The sequence below is a fragment of the Mobula birostris genome, chromosome 15 (genome assembly GCF_030028105.1).
Source record: "Mobula birostris isolate sMobBir1 chromosome 15, sMobBir1.hap1, whole genome shotgun sequence".
Classification (NCBI taxonomy): domain Eukaryota; kingdom Metazoa; phylum Chordata; class Chondrichthyes; order Myliobatiformes; family Myliobatidae; genus Mobula; species Mobula birostris.
In genome coordinates this window covers 21,213,390-21,233,055 of record NC_092384.1, presented here as the reverse complement: position 1 = coordinate 21,233,055, position 19,666 = coordinate 21,213,390, and the positions used below count along the sequence as shown (strand labels likewise).

At 43.3% G+C, this 19,666-nt stretch overlaps 1 long non-coding RNA gene across 1 annotated transcript; it reads right to left on the bottom strand.

The window, feature by feature from the left end:
* Positions 1-13,708: 13,708 nt before the first annotated feature.
* On the bottom strand, positions 13,709-18,242 carry LOC140210253 (uncharacterized). The gene is made up of 3 exons (XR_011889193.1): positions 18,154-18,242; positions 17,429-17,571; positions 13,709-13,811 (listed from the first exon to the last, which is right to left on the bottom strand). It is a non-coding gene; the product is annotated as an uncharacterized lncRNA (long non-coding RNA).
* Positions 18,243-19,666: the final 1,424 nt, after the last annotated feature.

Genomic DNA, 19,666 nt, shown 5'->3' with positions numbered 1-19,666 from the left:
GCAGGAATTCCACTAGCAACAGTAACCCCTGCAGCAGAAGCATTAGTACGTCTACGATCAGCATGAATTCCACGAACAATAGGAGCTTTTCCAGCAGAAGTACTAGTTGGTCAGAGATCAGCAGGAATTCCACCAGCAATAAGAACTCCTCGAGCAGAAGCACTGGTAGGTCCGAAATCAGCAGGAATTCCACTAGCGAAAGGAACTCCACCTGCAGAAGCACTAGATGGTCCAAGATCAGCAGGAATTTCACTAGGATTGGGAACTCCTTCAGCCAAAGCACCAGTTGGTCAAAGATCAGCGGGAATTCCACTAGCAATAGGAAATCCTCCAGCAGAAGCACTGGTAGGTCGACGATCAGCAGGAATTCAATGAGTGATAGCATTTCCCCCAGCAGAACAGCTAGTAGTTCCACCACCAGCAGGAATTCCACTAGCAATAGGAACTCCTCCAGCAGAATCACTGGTAGGTCTAAGATGATCAGGAGTTCCACCAGCAAAAGGAACTCCTCCAGCAGAAGCACTGGTATGCCAAGATCAGCAGGAATTCCACTAGCAATAGATCTCCACCTGCAGAACTACTAGCAGGTCCACCATCAGCTGGAATTTCAGTATGAAAAGGAACTCCTGCAGCAGAAGCACTAATGGGTGCAACATCTGCAGGAATTCCACTAGCAATAGGATCTCCTCCAGCAAAAGTACTAGTCATCCAAGATCAGCAGGTATTCCACTAGCAATAGGAACACCTCCAGCAGAAGTACTAGTAGGACCAAGATCAGCAGGAATTCCACTAGCAATAGGATCTCCTCCAGCAGAAGCACCAGTAGGTCTAAATTCAGCAGGATATCCACAAGCAAATAGGAACTCCTCCAGCAGGACCACCAGTAGGTCCAAATCAGCAGGATTTCCACTAGCAAAAGGAACTCCCCCAGCAGAAATACCACTATGTCCAAGATCAGCAGGAATTCCAGTAGCAATAGGAACACCACCAGCAGAAACACCTGTAGGTCCGAGATCAGCGGGAATTCCACTAGCAATAGGAACTCCTGCACTAGAAACACTAGTATGTCCAAGATCAGCAGGAAATCCACCAGCAATAGGAACACCTCCAGCAGAAACACTAGTAAGTTCAAGATCAGCAGGAATTCCACTAGCAGTAGGAACTCCTCCAGCAGAAGCACTTGTAGGTCTAAGATCAGCAAGTATTCCAATACGAATAGGAACTCCTCCAGCAGAAGCACCAATAGGTCTGAGATCAGGAGGAATTCCACTAGCAATAGGATCTCCTCCAGCAGAAGCACCAGTAGGTCCGAGATCAGCAGGATTTCCACAAGCAATAGGCACTCCTCCAGCAGAAGGACTAGTAGGTCCAGGATCAGCAGGAATTCCACTAGCAATAGGACCCCCTCCAGCAGAAGCACTAGAAGGTGTAAGATCAGCAGGAATTCCACTATCAATAAGAACTCAACCAGCAGAAGCATTAGAAGGTCTATGATCAGCAGGAATTCCACTAGCAATAGGAAATCCTCCAGAAGAACCACTAGTAGGTCCAAGATCAGCAAGAATTCCACTGGCAATAGGAAGTCCTCCAGCAGAAGCACTAGTAGGTCCAAGATCAACAGGGATTCCACTAGCAATGGGAACTGCTCCAGCAGAAACACTAGTAGGTCCAAGTTCAACTGGAATTCCACTACGAATAGGAACACCACCAGCAGAAGCACTAGTAGGACCAAGATCAGCCGGAATTCCACAAGCTATAGGAACTCCGCCAGCTGAAGCACTAGTAGCTCCACGATCAGAAGGAATTCCACCAAACAATAGGAACGCTTCCAGCAGAAGCACTAGCAGGCCTAAGATCAGCCGGAATCCACTAGCAATAGGAACTCCTCTGGCAGAAGCACTAGTAGGTCCAAGAACAGCTGGAATTCCACTAGCAAAGTGAACTCCTCCAGCAGAAGCACTGGTAGGTCGAAGGTCCGCAGGAATTTCACTAGCAATAGGAACTCCTCCAACAAAAGTACTGGTAGTTCTAATATCAGAGGGAATTCCACTAGCAATAGGAACTTCACCAGCAGAAGTACTAGAAGGTCCAAGATCAGCAGTAATTCCACTAGTAATAGTACTCCTCCAGCAGAAGCACTAGTAGGTCTAAGATCAGCAGGAATTCCACTAGCAATAGAATCCCCTCCAGCAGAACTACTAGTTGGTCCACCATCAGCTGGAATTCCACTATGAAAAGGAACTCCTCCAGCAGAAACACTAGTAGGTCCAAGATCAGAAGGAATTCCACTAGCAACAGGAACTGCTCCAGCAAAGCTCTAGTAGGTCCATGGTCAGCAGGAATTCCACCTTCAATAGGAACTCCTCCAGCAGAAGCACTAGTAGGTCCATGATCAGCAGGAATTCCACCTGCAATAGGAACTCCTCCGGCAGAAGCACAAGTAGGTCCGAGATCAGCAGGTATTCCACTAGCAATAGGAACTTCTCCAGCAGAAGCACTCGTAGGTCTAAGATTAGCAGGAATTCCACGACCAATAGGAACTCTTCCAGCTGAAGCAGCGGTAGGTCCCAGATCAGCAGGAATTCTGTTAGCAATAAGAACTTCTCCAGCTGAAGCACTAGTAGCTCCACGATCAGAAGGAATTCCACCAAACAATAGGAACGCTTCCAGCAGAAGCACTAGCAGGCCTAAGATCAGCCGGAATCCACTAGCAATAGGAACTCCTCTGGCAGAAGCACTAGTAGGTCCAAGAACAGCTGGAATTCCACTAGCAATAGGAACTACTCCAGCAAAAACACCAGTATGCCAAGATCATCTTGAATTCCACTAGCATTAGAAACACCTCCAGGAGAAGCACTAGAACGTCCAAAATCAGCAGGAATTCCAATAGCAATAGGACCTCCTCCACCAGAAGCACTAGTAGGTCTAAGATCAGCAGGAATTCCAATAGCAATAGGAACCCCACCAGCAGAAGCACTAGTCTGTCCGAGATCAGCAGGAATTCCAATAGCAATAGGACCTCCTCTACCAGAAGCACTAGAAGGTCTCAGATCAACGGGAATGCCACTAGCAATAGGATCTCCTCCAGCAGAAGCACTGGTAGGTCGACGATCAGCAGGAATTCAACGAGCAATAGGAACTCCTCCAACAGAAGTACAGGTAGGTCTAAGATTAGCAGGAATTCACACAAACAATAGGAACTCCTCCTGCAGAAGCACTAGAAGGTCTAAGATCAGCAGGAATTCCACAAGCAATAGAATCTCCTCCAGCAGAACAGCTAATTGTTCTACCATCAGCAGGAATTCCACTAGAAATAGGAACTCATCCAGTAGAAGCCCTACAAGGTCTAAGATCAACGGGAATCCACTAGCAATAGGATCTCCTCCAGCAGAACAGCTAGTAATTCCACCATCAGCAGGAATTCCACTAGCAATAGGAACTCCTCCTGCAGCAGCAGTAGAAGGTGTAATATCAGCAGGATATCCACTAGAAATAGGAACTCCTCCAGCAGAAACAGAATTAGGTCCAAGATCAGCAGGAATTCCACTAGCAATAGGAACTCCTCCAGCAGAAACGGTGGTAGGTCCAAGAGCAGCAGGAATTCCACTCGCAATAGGAACTCCTCCAGCAGAGGCACAAGTAGGTCTGAGATCAGCTGGAATTTCGTTAGCAATAGGAACTTCTCCAGCAGAAGTACTAGAAGTCCTAAGATCAACGGGAATTCCACTAGCAATAGGAACTCCTACAGCAGAAGCACTAGTAGGTCGAAGATCAGCTGGAATTCTACGAGCAATTGGAGCTCATCCAGCAGGAACACTAGTAGGTCCAAGATCAGCAGGGATTCCACTAGCAACGGGAACTTCTCCGGCAGAAGTACTAGAAGGTCTATAATCAACAGGAATTCCACTAGCAATAGGAAATGCTCCAGCAGAAGCACTAGTTGGTCTAAGATCAGCAGGAATTCCGCTAGCAATAGGAACTCCCCCAGCAGAAACACTGTTAGGTCCAGGATCAGCAGGAATTCCACTAGCAATAGGAACTCCTCCAGGAGAAGGACCAGTAGGTTCAAGATCAGCAGGATTTCCACTAGCAATAGGAAATTCTCCAGCAGAAGCACTTGTAGGTCTAAGATCAGCAGGAATTCTATGAGCAATAGGAACTCCTCCAGCAGAAGCACTAGTAGGTTCAAGATCAGCAGGAATTCCACTCGCAATAGGAACTCCACCAGCAGAATACTTGAAGGTCCAGGATCAGCAGGAATTCCACTAGGAATAGGAACTGCCCCAGCAGAAGCATGAGTGTGTCAAACATCAGCAGGACTTCCACTAGTAATAGGTACTCCTTCAGCAGAAGCACTTGTAGGTCTAAGATCAGCAGGAATTCCATGAGCAATAGGAACACCTCGAGTAGAAGCACTAGTAGGTTGAAGATCAGCAGGAATTCCAAGAGGAATAGGAACTCATCCAGCAAAAACACTATTAGGACCACCATCCGCATGAATTCTATTAGCAATAGGAACTCCTCCATGAGAAATACTGGTTGGTCCAAGATTAGCAGGAATTCCCCTACCAGTAGGAACTCCTCCAGCAGAAGCATTAGTGTGTCCAACATCAGTAAGAATTCTAAGAGCAATAGGAACTCCTCCAGCAGAAGCACTGGAAGGTCCAAAATTAACAGGAATTCCACTATCAATAGGAAGTCCTCCAGCAGAACCACTGGTAGGTCCAAGATCAGCAGGAATTCCACTAGCAATAGCAACTGCTCCAGCAGAAGCACATATGGGTCCAACATCAGCAGGAATTCCGCTAGCAATAGGAACCCCTCCCGCAGAAGTACTGGAAGGTCCAAGATCAGGAGGAATTCCACTAGCGATAGGAACTCCTCCAGAAGAAGCATTAGTATGCGAAGATCAGCAGGAATTCCACTAGCAATAGAATCCCCTCCAGCAGAACTACTAGTTGGTCCACCATCAGCTGGAATTCCACTATGAAAAGGAACTCCTCCAGCAGAAGCACTAGTAGGTCCATGATCACCAGGAATTCCACTAGCAATAGGAACTCCTCCAGGAGAAGCACTTGTAGGTCTAAGATCAGCAGGAATTCCAAGAGCAATAGGAACTCATCCAGCAGAAACTCTAGTAGGACCACCATCAGCAGGAATTCTATTAGCAATAGGAACTCCTCCATCAGAAATACTGGTAGGTCCAAGATTAGCAGCAATTCCACTACCAATAGGCACTTCTCCAGCAGAAGCATTAGTGTGTCCAACATCAGCAAGAATTCCAAGAGCAATAGGAACTTCTCCAGCAGAAACACTGGAAGGACCAAGATCAGCAGGAATTCCACTATCAATAGGAATTCCTCCAGCATAACCACTGGTAGGTCCAAGATCAGCAGGGATTCTACTAGCAATAGCAACAGCTCCAGCAGAAGCACTAGTAGGCCTAAGATCAGCCAGAATTCCTCTACTAATAGGAACTCCTCCAGCAGAAGCACTGGTTGGTCCAAGATCAGCAGGAATTCCACTAGCAATGGGAACTTCTCCGGCAGAAGTACTAGAAGGTCTATAATCAACAGGAATTCCACTAGCAATAGGAAATGCTCCAGCAGAAGCACTAGTTGGTCTATGATCAGCAGGAATTCCACTAGCAATAGCAACTGCTCCAGCAGAAGCACATGTGGGTCCAACATCAACAGGAATTCCACTAGCAATAGGAACTCCTCCAGCAGAAGCAGTAGTAGTTCCAGGATCAGCAGGAATTCCAAGAGCTATAGCAACTCCTCCAGCAGAAACAGAATTAGGTCCAAGATCAGCAGGAATTCCACTAGCAATAGGAACTTCTCCAGCAGAAGCACAAGTGCGAGTAAGATCAGCAGGAATTCCATGAACAGTAGGAACTCCTACAGCAGAAGCACTAGTAGGTCTAAGATCAGCAGGAATTCCAAGAGCAATAGGAACTCATCCAGCAGAAACACTAGTAGGACCACCATCAGCAGGAATTCTACTAGCCATAGGAACTCCTCCATCAGAAACATTGGTTGGTCCAAGATCAGCAGGAATTCCACTAGCAATAGGAACTCCTCCAGCAGAAGCACTAGTAGGTCCAAGATCAGCAGGAGTTCCACTAGCAATGGGAACTTCTCCGGCAGAAATACTCGAAGGTCTATAATCAACAGGAATTCCACTAGCAATAAAAAATGCTCCAGCAGAAGCACTAGTTGGTCTAAGATCTGCAGGAATTCCGCTAGCAATAGGAACTCATCCAGCAGAAGCACTAGTAGTTCAAAGATCGGCAGGAATTCCACAATCAATTGAAACTCCTCCAGCAGAAGCACTAGTAGGTCCAAGATCAGATGGAGCTTCAAGAGCAATAGGAACTCCTCCAGCAGAAGCAGTAGTTGGTGCAATATCAGCATGAATTCTAAGAGCAATAGGAACTCCTTCAGCAGAAACACTAGTAGGTGCAAGATTAGCAGGAATTCCAAGAGCAATAGGATCTCCTCCAGCAGAAGCACTAGTAGGTTCAGGATCAGCAGGAATTCCAAGAGCTATAGCAACTCCTCCGGCAGAAACAGAATTAGGTCCAAGATCAGCAGGAATTCCACTAGCAATAGGAACTTCTCCAGCAGAAGTACTAGAAGGTCTAAGATCAACAGGAATTCCACTAGCAATAGGAACTCCTCCAGCAGAAGCACTAGTAGGTCCTGGATCAGCTGGACTTCCACTAGCAATAGGAACTTCTCCAGCAGAAGCACAAGTGTGACTAAAATCAGCAGGAATTCCATGAACAATAGGAACTCCTACAGCAGAAGCACTAGTAGGTCAAAGATCAGCAGGAATTCCAGAGCAATAGGAACTCATCCCGCAGAAACACTAGTATGTCCACCATCAGCAGGAATTCCACTAGCAATGGGAACTCCTCCAGCAGAAGAACTAATATGTCCGAGATCAGCTGGAATTCCATGAGCAATAGGAGCTCCTCCAGGAGAAGCACCAGTCTGTCCAAGATCAGCAGGAATTCCACTAGCAATAGGAACTTCTCCAGTAGACGCACTTGTAGGTCTAAGATCAGTAGGAATTCCATGAGCATTAGGAACTCATCCCACAGAAGCACTAGTAGGTCCACCATCAGCAGGAATTCCACTAGCAATATGAACTTCTCCAGTAGATGCACTTCTAGGTCTAAGATCATCAGGAATTCCAAGATCAATAGGAGCTCCTCCAGGAGAAGCACCAGTCCGTCCAAGATCAGCAGGAATTCCACTAGCAATATGAACTTCTCCAGTAGATGCACTTCTAGGTCTAAGATCATCAGGAATTCCAAGATCAATAGGAACTCATCCAGCAGAAACACTAGTAGGACCACCATCAGCAGGAATTCCACTAGCAATAGAAACTCCTCCATCAGAAACACTGGTAGGTCCAAGATCAGCAGGAATTCCACTAGCAATAGGAACTCCTCCAGCAGAAGCACTAGTAGGTCCTACATCAGCAAGAATTCCAAAAGGAATAGGAACTCATCCAGTAGAAACACTGGAAGGTCCAAGATCAGCAGGAATTCCACTATCAATAGGAAGTCCTCCAGCATAACCACTGGTAGATCCAAGATTAGCAGGAATTCTACTAGCAACAGCAACAGCTCCAGCAGAAGCACTAGTAGGCCTAAGATCAGCCAGAATTCCTCTACTAATAGGAACTCCTCCAGCAGAAGCACTGGTTGGCCCAGGATCAGCAGGAATTCTACTAGCAATGGGAACTTCTCCAGCAGAAGCATTAGTATGCCAAGATCAGCAGGAATTCCACTGAAAATAGGAACTCCTCCAGAATAACCACTGGTAGGTCCAAGATCAGCAGGATTTCCACTAGCAATAGCAACAGCTCCAGCAGAAGCACTAGTAGGCCTAAGATCAGCCAGAATTCCTCTACTAATAGGAACTCCTCCAGCAAAAGCACTGGTTGGTCCAAGATCAGCAGGAATTCCACTAGCAATGGGAACTTCTCCAGCAGAAGTACTAGAAGGTCTATAATCAACCGGAATTCCACTAGCAATAGGAACTCCTCCAGCAGAAGGACTAGTAGGTCTATGATCAGCAGAAATTCCTCTAGCAATAGGAACTCCTCCAGCAGAAGCAGTGTTAGTTCCAAGATCAGCAGGAATTCCACGATCAATTGGATCTCCTCCAGCAGAAGCACTAGTTGGTCCAAGATCAGTATGAATTCCAAGAGCAATAGGAACTACTCCAGCAGAAGCCCCAGTAGGTCCAAGATCAGCAGGAATTCTACTAGGAATAGGAACTCCACCAGCAGAAGCACTAATAGGTGCAAGTTCAGCAGGAATTCCAAGAGCAGTAGGAACTCAACCAGCAGAAACTCTAGTAGGACCACCATCAGCAGGAATTCTATTAGCAATAGGAACTCCTCCATCAGAAATATTGGTTGGTCCAAGATTAGCAGGAATTCCACTGGCAATAGGAACTCTTCCAGCAGAAGGACTAGTGTGTCCAACATCAGTAAGAATTCCAAGAGCAATAGGAACTCCTCCAGCAGAAATACTGGAAGGTCCAAGATCAGCAGGAATTCCACTAGCAATAGCAACTGCTCCAGCAGAAGCACATGTGGGTCCAACATCAGCAGGAATTCCACTAGCAATAGGAACCCCTCCAGCAAAAGTACTAGTACACCAAGATCAGCTGGAATTTCACTAGCAAAAGGAACCCCTCCAGCCGAAGCACTGGTAGGTCCAAGATCAGCAGGAATTCCACTAGCAATAGGAATTCCTCCAGCAGAAGCACTAGTATGTCCACGATCAGCAGCAATTCCACTAGCAATAGGAACTCCTCCAGCAGAAGCACTAGTATGCCAAGATCAGCAGAAATTCCACTAGCAATAGGAACTCCTCCAGCAGAAGCACTAGCAGGTCTAAGATCAGCAGGAATTCCACTAGCAATAGGAACTCCTCCAGCAGAAGCACTAGCAGGTCTAAGATCAGCAGGAATTCCACTAGCAATAGGAACTCCTCTAGCAGAAGCACTAGTAGGTCTAAGATCAGTGGGATTCCACTAGCAATAGGAACTCCTCCAGCAGAAGCACTTTTATGCCAATACCAGCAGGAATTCCACTGGCAATAGGAACTTCTCCAGCAGAAGGACTAGTACATCCAAGATCATCAGGAATTCCACTAGCAATAGGTACTGCTCCAGCAGCAGTAGAGACCTTTACCAACAGCAGCACAAGTTGACAAAATGGCAAAGAGGATGCATGGCATGCTCATCTTTGTTAGTCAGGACATTCAGTTCAGAGTTTAAGGAGTTATGTTGCCGCTACCATCAACATCACCAGCAGGAGCTCCACTATCATCAACATCATCATCAGGATCAGGAGCAAGAGAAACTCTCCCACCATCAACATCACCAGCAGAAGCTCCACCACCATCAACATCATCAGCAGAAGCTCCACCACCATCAACATCACCAGCAGAAGCTCCACCACCATCAACATCACCAGCAGAAGCTCCACCACCATCAACATCACCAGCAGGCGCTCCACCACCATCAACATCACCAGCAGGACAAGGAACAATCTACCTATTTTACCCTAACCTATTCACAGGAAAATTTACAATACCAATTAACATACTAATCACTATAACTTTGGACTCTGGGAGAAAACTGGAGTACGATTTAAAGTTTCTGGGGAGAACTTACAGACTCCTTACAGATGACCTGAAATTGAACTCCCACTCAAATGCCCCTGCCTAATTTATGAAAAACTACTCATAAAGACTGTTATTATATATATAGAAAACTTCTGAGAATGCAAGTTGTAGAGTACTTGAAAGTGAGTCTTTTGATTGTGCAGCAGTTCGGAGTTGAGGTGTGCACAGTTCAGGAGTCTGATGGCTGTAGGTTAGTAACTGTTCCCGAACCTGGTGGTGTGGCAACTAAAGCTTTAGACATGATGTTATGTACCTCTTACCTGATGGTAGAAGAGGGCATGGCCAGATGGTGGGAAATCCTTGATGATGGATGCTGCTTTCTCATGGTAGTGCTCTTTGTAAACATGCTCAGTATGTGGAGAGGGTTTTGCCTATGATGGACTGGGCTATATCCATCACTTTTTGTAGACTTTTCTGTTCCTGGGCTTCAGTGTTCTCAAACCAGGCTGTGATGCAACCAGTTAGAATTCTCTCCACTGTGCATCTATAGAAGTTTGTCAAATCTTTAAGTGACATGCTGATTCCACACAAACTTCAAAGAAAGTTGGGTGAGACTCCTGATTCAAGGAATTCATCCTCACTACATCTACATTTTTTAATGAACTAAGTTTTTAAATTAATTTCATTGATTTCATTCTTTAATTAGCTTTAATTATCTTTGAAAATCAAAGACTTCTGAAAGCACAAAAATGCACACCCAGCTCCACTGGCCTTAACACAAGGAGAGAATACACTCCCAGTTTTGCCTCCTCTAAAAGGTAACCAGTGTTCTCAAAGCAGAATCTCAGAACAACACCCTCTGAGACCTAATTGCCACCAAGACCCCATTATGCCATGCAGCCAGTCTGTAGCTGAAGGTGAGCCAGTTCGTACAGCCGTCTAGACCTGCCTCAGGTAAATGTGGCCAGTGAATTTGGGTGGGGAAAGTGTGGGGAGCTGCACCCTGCTGTTACCTTCCCTGGCTTTCTTTAATAACCTTTACATCCCGCTGCGTTTTATGCACCTGGATTATTATTAACGCTTCTGAATGTCTCTTTGTTTTCTTTAACTTTACATGAACTCTCATCTCATTTGCCCACTGTGGTGTTCACTAAGTGCATCGCTCTTACTCTTTATGGAAATGATTGTTCTGAACACCCATGCTGTTCACCTACAGCATTAACTGAAAACATCTCTGATTACTTTACTAATTTCTACCTGTTGCTCATCCCATTAAAGATAGCCTTATCATATCAAAAATCTTAATAACTGTGGTTTTAAAAATGTAACAGTGGCTTGAAGCACATAATAATGTCTATTGCATAAACATTCTATTCCAGTTTGGTTATTTAACTACATGTGGCTCATTACTGATTTGATTCTATAACATAATGCTTTAGTAAATTAGCATAAATGCACTCATGATGTGCATAAGCTTCTTAACAAATTAGCCAGCTTTAGCAAACAAAGATGGAAGTTAATGCCTCTCTCAAAAGCACGAATGTCTTTGCTTGAGGGGTCTTTCTTATCTCTGGAATAAAATACTCCTCACTTTCAGTGCTGGTGCTATGGTTACTGGGCACCATTGTAGCACAGCAATTAGCTCCATGCTATTACAGTTTGGGACGTTGGAGTTCAGAGTTCAGTTCCGGTATCCTCTGTAAGTAGCTTGTATTTCTCCACATGGAATGTGTGGGTTTCCTCCAGGTGCTTCAGTTTCCTCCCATGTTCAAAGACGTGCTGGTTAGTAGTTTGACTGGTCATTGTAAATTGTGCCATGATTAGGCTAGGGTTAAATTGTGGGTGGCTGGCAGTGCAGTTTCAAGGAATGGAAGGGCTTATTACAGGCTGTTTCTCGAAATAAATAAATTAATTAAAATATTACAAGACCAGAGGCATCTCCCACTGCTGAGTTAGGTTCTTTGTTATTTTAATTCCAGCATCTGCAAGGTATTTGATTTTCATACCATCTCAATAATGTATTAATGTTATTAGTAACTAATAATCTAACCTTCTTCCAGCTCCCTTCCCCTTTCTAAAGGCTTTAAAACCAGACTGTTTAATTTGGGCACCAGTTGGTCTCAGTACAGGTCATTATGTTATAGTCCCCAGTCTGTAATAGAGCTAATTCATTCTACTTATTATATTCACTGTAAACACACAAAGTTCTAGTTTGGGCAAAAGGCCCAAATCTGTCTTTTAGCTCAGAATGGAATCAGAATCCGGTTTAATATCACTGGTGTGAGATGTATTGCTTGGTGACACTAGCATAATGCAACACAGACAATTACGGTAAGAAATATATTAAAAAATTAAATAAATAATGCAAAAAAAAAAAGAATAAAAGTAGTGACATAGTGTTCATGGATTCCTTGTCTGTTCAGAAATCTGAATGGTGGTTGGGAAGAAATTCTTCTTAAGATATTGAGTGTATGTCTTCAGGCTCCCATACCTCCTGTCTGATGGCAGTAATGAGTAGAGGGCATGTCCTGGGTGGTAGGATCCTCAATGATGGATGTCACCTTTCTGATGCATTGTCCTTTGAAGATGTCCTCAATGGTGGGGAGTCTGGTGCCCATGAATGAGCTGGTTAACACCTTCTTCCTGTTTTATTCATTATTTCTGCTGCAGCGGTTTAAGCTTCATTTCCTTTACCAGCAGAATCGAGATCACCAATCTTCTGCTGAAAATCTCTAATTTTACTATTGTTCCTGACTGGTCTTCCTAATTCCATTTATTAATTTTGTCTCTTTTACAAACCAATTTCTCCTTTCTGCCTGGACTTTGGGTTCAGGCCAGATTCAGCCCCTCGCGGTGGTACTCAGTAACAGTACCAGTGACTCACAGAGTAGAACCTCCTATTTCCACAACACTCTACTAACCCGGATTCAAACTCCTGATCAGTTTGTCCTTGGTTGGCTAGTGTATGGTTTTGGTTGTCCTGAGATTATCAGTGATCCTCTTTTTTGTAATTTAGTTGAGAATTCCTGATTTTCTCTCAGCAGAATTTCCTCCTTTTTTCCTCTTTAATTTTCGGGTCTCTGCCTGGGCCCACTGTAACTGGATATCCTTTACTCTAGTACCAGGTAGGCAATATAACCTTTGAAACTCTCACTGGTGGCATTAGGCAAAGCCAACTACCCTATTAATCACCATGTTCACTAAAACTGCCAGGCTTCTTCTTAAAAAGGCTGAGGTGCCAGCACTGGTCCCCATGGTACATCACTCATTACATTTTGAAAAAGAGGAAAAGATCCATTTTTAGCTTAAACACAAGATTCCACAGAACAAAACATACAAAATGCTGGAGCAACTCAGCAGGTCGGGCAGCATCTATGGACAAAGGGTCTTGGCCCAAAATATTAACTGTTTACTTCCTTCTATAGGTGCTCCGGCAATATGTATGTGTTGCCCATTTTTATCTGCTGACCAGACAACCCTGTCTTCAATTCAATGTATTGCTCCATCACAATGATTCTTTATGCTCTGCAATAACCACTGATGCAGCACCTTATTGAAATGCTTCCCAGATACTTAAGTATTACGTCTACCAATTCTCCTTCATCTACAATAAATGTTGCTTCTTTTAAGTACTTTGATAAATTGGTCAAATACAATATAATTTACATAATAATTTTTCCTTGATCTGCCCTACTGTAACACTGTTAATATTAATATTGCTGTTTTATTTTGAAATAGGAACTTTACATCGAGCTGACAGCATGGCACACTCTCAGTACATCACTAGTGCCAACTGTTATGTTTTGTAACTTCAAAACATAAAACTAATCGAAGAAAAACAAGTGAGCTTGCGTGCAAACTTCGTTTTTACTTTCAGCAAGGTGCATGCAATATGACGTGGTGGCGTGATGCATAAAAAAGTCCCGAGTTCGAATCCAGCCGGCTCCCCTGCACGCTTTCCATCCGTGCTGGGTTACGAGCTGGTGATCACTTTGGAAACTCACCCAGCAGAAGGTAATGGCTGACCACGGCTGTAACTTGCCTCGTACGCGGTTCTACACTACGTTAGAGAGGCGTGGAGGGAAATCGTCCACTAACTGGAGAAACTCCAAATGCGATGTACCTTTCCTTTTTCCTACATACAGTGTACTGTAACCTGTAATAAATTATTTAAACAAAGAATACTTAATCAGACAATATATTTAAAACATTACTCAGATAGTACTGAAATACTAAATACACATTCACTCATCCCTGATTAGCTATAAACCCCAAGTCAGTATAGAACTTATATACATATATGCATATACAGTATATTACGTAATACTTCTATTATATAGATACCCACATTCAGGCCTAAAGAGTTAATCACTGTGGAAGATTTCTGACTCTTGTCGGAGAGTGCCTTTCCTGTCCCGAGAGGTCACTCTATTTGGCAGGTGAGACTTGTGGCTGTGAGACTGCCTCAGGTTCTGGAGCCTCCTCTGTGTGGTTGTAGGAGCTGACCCTGGGACTGCAGCAAGTAGTTCTGACAGCTCTCGATGTCTTTCATCTGGGTGAGGTGGGATCCTAAACAGTACATGGCAGGATTTTCCATTTGATGATCTATCCCAGACAACCAGACAGAACTTCAAGTCAATGCTTTCATTTGGACCACACCTAGATGACGGCATGTAGCTCCTCCAACACTTTTTGGATGGTGCAACAACTATTAATCCCCACATAAGGCAACCCCCCACCAAGGGCAAGTTCATCCCAGCACTGGTAAAAACGGGTGAACTGGAGTTTCTGCTGTGTATTACAGCCATTTTGTGTTGCTACTTAGACCAAAGACAGCGTGCGTTTTTTTCTGCATTTTTCTTTGGAAGACTCTCAGTTTGCATTAGGGAGAATGTGTCAAGAGGAGTGCCCTTTATTATAAGTTTTTCAGGTATTTCCTTTTCCAAGGGTAAATGGGACAATCATCAGCATTTTCATAATTAGATTTGATCTTGTACTTGTGTCCTCCAAGAAACAGAGCCCATCTCTGCATTCCTTTTCCTTTTTGAAAGCCACCTCCCACTGTTTTGTCCATTGCTATTTCTTCCCAAGCTGCAGTAATGAATTCAAGGGGTGAACTACCGTAGCCAGGTTTGGCAGAAACCTGTTACAGTAGCCAACAAATCCTAAAAAGGACTGCAATTGTGACATATCCTTTGCCTTGGGGCATTCACCACCGCTTGAATTTTCTCAACACATCTTTATAACCCTTGTACATCCATGGTGTGACTGCAGTAAATTTTGCTTGGTTTAAAGAATTCATACTTGTTGCATTGTGTTCTGAGCCCATAATCTTCTAATCTTTTTAACACTGTCTTGAGATTTTTGAGATGTTCCTTGTCATCCTTACCAGTAACAATGATGTCACCCAGGTAACACTGAGTACCTGGGCAGCCTTGCAGAACATGGTCTATAGCCAGAGTGCAGGTGCAGATGCTACTCCAAAAACAAGCCTATCATAACGATAAAGCCCTTTGTGAGTGTTTATGGTGAGAAACACTTTGGACTCTTCTTCCATCTCCAGGTGTAGGTAGGCCTCAGGAAGCCCACTTTGCTGAAGTGTCTCCCTCCTGAAAGGTTTATAAAAATATTCTCTATCCTGGGCAGAGGGTATTCATCTACTTTCAGTATTGGGTTGATGGTGACCTTAAAAATCACCACAGATCCTGACGGACCCATTCTTCTTGGCTACAGGGACCACTGGCATTGCCCATGGGCTCAATTCAACCTTGGAAAGAATTTCTTCAGTCTCCATGTGATCTAGCTCACTGCTTACTTTATCATGGATGGCATAAGGAACTGAATGGGCTTTGCAAAAATTGAATGTGGCATTTTCATTTAATACTATTTTACCCTTGTTATATTTAAGTTTTTCAGTTCCATTCTTGAACTCCACTGGGGTATCATCCAGTGCCTTTCTTAATTCGCTTTCAGTTGACTCTATTACAGGAGATGTGGCATGAAAATGGTGGATGGATCTCCCACCAAGCTGTAGTTGTCTTAGCCAATCATGGCCCCACAATGCTCGCCCTCCTGTTTATACCGCACACAAGCCCAATGTGGTTTGTTGGTTTTTTTTGTATCTCACTGTTATGAGTGTCGTTCCCACAGGAGTTGTCTGTTCCCCAGTATAAGTTCTTAGTTGTCTCCAGGCTTCAGTTCAGTATTTTTGAAATGCTGTTCAAACTCATTTTGTGGATTGACGGAACCAGCTAAGCCAGCATCCAATTCTATTTTAATTAATTTGCCGTTCACTTCTGGTGTAAGCCATATTGCTTAGTTTCCTGTTAGTTTTCACATTGTAAACCTTAAGGTTACCCATCCTGTGTCACGTTCATCATTATTAGATTTTTCATCAGCGGCATGCAGATTAATGCTCTTTCTGAAATGGCAACTTGGCTTTTTATATCTTTCTCTTCCCAGTACAGTCCTTTTATTTTTCTCTGCCTGACATGCTCTTTATATGTACCCTATTATGTTGCGTGTTCTGCAAGTTTTGCCTTTAAAACTTGTAGTATGTGAGCCCCTGCCAGGCAGGTTTTTGTTTAGACGTTGCAATTTTGTTCACGCTCACTTTCATTTCTGACGGCAACTCAATTGCATCTCTGTTTGCTGTCTCCATTGATACAGCTATTTCAACTGCTCTTTTAAATGTGAGGTGTGCTTCAGTTATGCGATGCTTTTGAATGCTTTCTTGTAAGATTCCAAAAAACTAAAGAATCTCTCAATACATCATTAAGCCCATCACTGGCAATGCTTGGACAGCTTCTTCGATTCAGCCACATAAGCTGAAATGGACCCATCTTCTTTTTGATTCTGCTTATGAAACCTAAAGCATTCTGCAATCAGCAATGGCTTTGGCACTAAATGTTCCTCCATTACTTTTGCGAGATCACCAAAGCTCATTTCAGCTGGTTTGGTTGGAGCAGTCAAGCTTCCAAGCAAACTGTATGCCTTCAATCCCAGTGCACTCAGCAAAACTTGCACTTGCTTCTCATTGGCTATTTAATTTGCTTCAAAATACTTCTCTGTACAATATCCTGTTATTGCATGTGCATTCAAGCATGTCTATTTTACCAATGTAGCCAGGCATTTCTGCTTATTTTTAATCTATGATTATTATCGCCCAGCACTCATTGTTTATGAACCCGTAAATTTGCCCATTTTTTGCTATTTTTATGCAACTATCTCATTTTCCAAAGAAAACGTGCTGCATTTTTTAATTCAGACATCTTGCTGCACTTTTTAACTCGAATTTCTCACTGCACTTCAACAGGTAATTAGTTGTGTCATGTTTGTTTAAAGCTTCCTCATCTCCACTGTTATGTTTTGTAACTCTAAAACATGAAACTAATCAAAAGAAAAGCAATGGAGTCTGAGAGATGTGTGTAAGCGTCGTTTTTACTTTTAGCGAGGCATGCAATATGATGTGGTGGTGTGATGACATATGCCATTCATGTACTTTTACAAATAACTCATAACAAATTACTTAAACAACAAAGATTGCTTAATCAATGTATTTACAATGTTACTTAATATTACTGAAATATTAAATACACAACATTAGCCTAGGTTTTATTGCTTAATCCCTGCAATGGGATTTGTACCTTCAGCTTTTTTGTCTTGCTTGGAGCTAAAACTACTACATGGGAGTCACAGGCAATACTAAGCCAGCCAATGAATATACGGTAAATTAGTGAGATTAGCTGGCCAGTAGAGTAGGGGCATCCTCACCTGACTTTGAGGTGAGTGGTCTCGAGGTTGAATCTGGCCGGCATCTTGCACGCTTTCCATCCATGCTGGGTTGAGTGTTGAGCCAGCAACTCGGCCTCATTTAAAAAAGCAGACAAATGCTGAAGAAACAGCAAGGTTGCCATCTGATGTGCCACAAGGCGCAGAGAGGAACAACAACAAGTTAGTGACATGATGAAGTGCACTTGAAACTAGCTCCTTTCAATCTTCAATTTCATACTGCTCAAGTGGAAGTCTCTCTTTCCCTTGCTGTGCTGGTTACCACCCATTTCACTGTTAAACCATGTACTTAAGAGGCTGTTGTGAACATTTATTTAGTAATTATATATTTAGGGGTACAGTTTGGAACAGATCAGCTGTCCAGCACCCAGCTATTTAACCCTAGCATAATCACAGAACAATTTACAATGTCCAATTCTCCTATTAATCGGTAAGTCTTTGGATTGTGGGAGGAAACCAGAGCACCCAGAGGAAACCCATGCAGTCACAGGGAGAACCAAACCCTTTGCAGTGTCGGACTTGAAGTCTGAATTCTGACGGCCTAGGCTGTAGTAGTGTCACGCTAACTGCAATGCTAATGTGCTGCCCTACTTAATTCATTTCATACGACATCTTCAAGAAGCGGTCCCTCAGAAAGGCTGTGTCCCCTCTTAGGGACCCCCACCCTTATCTTAATTTAATTATTTCAGATAACTATATATACTTACTGCAATTCAGTTTTTTTTCTGTATTATCAGGTATTTGTTTCTACTGCTGCCGCAAAGTCAGTGAACTTCACAACATATTTCAGTGATACTAAACCAGATTCTGATAAGGCAAACCAGCCACATTACAGGATTTCATGTAAAAGGGTGAAGGGGAGGGTGTTGGCTGTGTTGATTGTATCCACTTAATGACTCTATAGTGAAATGAGTGTCATAACCAAGAATGAACCACTGCTTTTTCTCACGTTATGTTCTTTACCTTGTTCCTGAGAAAATGGCAACACAGAGATTGCTCAATACAAAGGAGCTGACAATCCATATCCTTCCTGTCTTTTCAATGAGTGGACTTGTTCCGTACATCCGGCTGGCATACACAATTTTAAATAACATTTGTAGTCACACAGAGACTTTGAGTGCTGGCCCAGAATGTTATTACAGTACACCATCAGTCATGTCATGATATAATGCTGACTGTGAGCGTGTGGAGAACGCAGAGTGAGTGACAAACAATTCCAGATCAATTTATTGTATGTGGTTGCTTTTAAAGCTTGGAACATGGGGTGAAGATCATCCAATGTACAATATTAAGAGGAATGTGAGATTAACCCATGTGAGATTTTAAGATCCTTTGGTACAAACTGTCCTGCTGAAGGGTCTTGGCCCGAAACGTCGACTGCACTCTTTTCCATGGATGCTGCCTGGCCTGCTGAGTTCCTCCAGCATTTTGAGTGTGTTACTTGGATTTCCAGCATCCGCAGATTTTCTGATGTTTGTATTTCTATATCCTTGTTTAAAGTTAAAATATTGTAAGGTCCTAATGTATTGGGGCTGCACTCCAGCATATCCTCGGACTGAGTTGGTCATTAATGCAAAATGACACATTTCACTATATGTTTCAATGTTTCAACATACATGTGACAAATGATACTTATCTCTTTATCTTTTTTTCAGCAAAAGGTACTATTGAAGGACAGTTACTAAAATAGGGAAAACGACAGTCAATCTTTGCACAGCAAGGTCCCACAAGTAGCAATGTCATTACTTTTAATGCTAGTGGTTAAAGTGATTAATATTGTCCAGAATTTGAATTTTGGTTAAATATTGGAAGGCCCTCCATGTTCTTTTTTGAAATAATGTGATAGGCCAGAGATGGTGGGGAGGTTGTGAGTTTGCCAAAAGGTGAGTGATGATGCATAATGCAACATTTAGGTGAGTTGGCTGGTTAGCCGAACAACGGCACAGAGAGAGCATTGGGAAATGAGCTGGCTCTCCTGTCCTGTAGTAAATCACTGCACACTCCACTGTAAACAACAGAAGCAAGTTTAAGGAAAGTAGATTCATGGTGATTTGTGAAATTTAGCAGGGTTCAGTGATTTCCTAATTGGCAAGTCTGGTGACATCATAAAAGAAGAGAAGGTTGCCTTTGCTTGCTATGAAACACTGCAATAAATTAGACAACTCTCTGTACTCAGAGGAAAGGACAAAGGTTTTTTTTAAATGTAATATATTGTCAAAT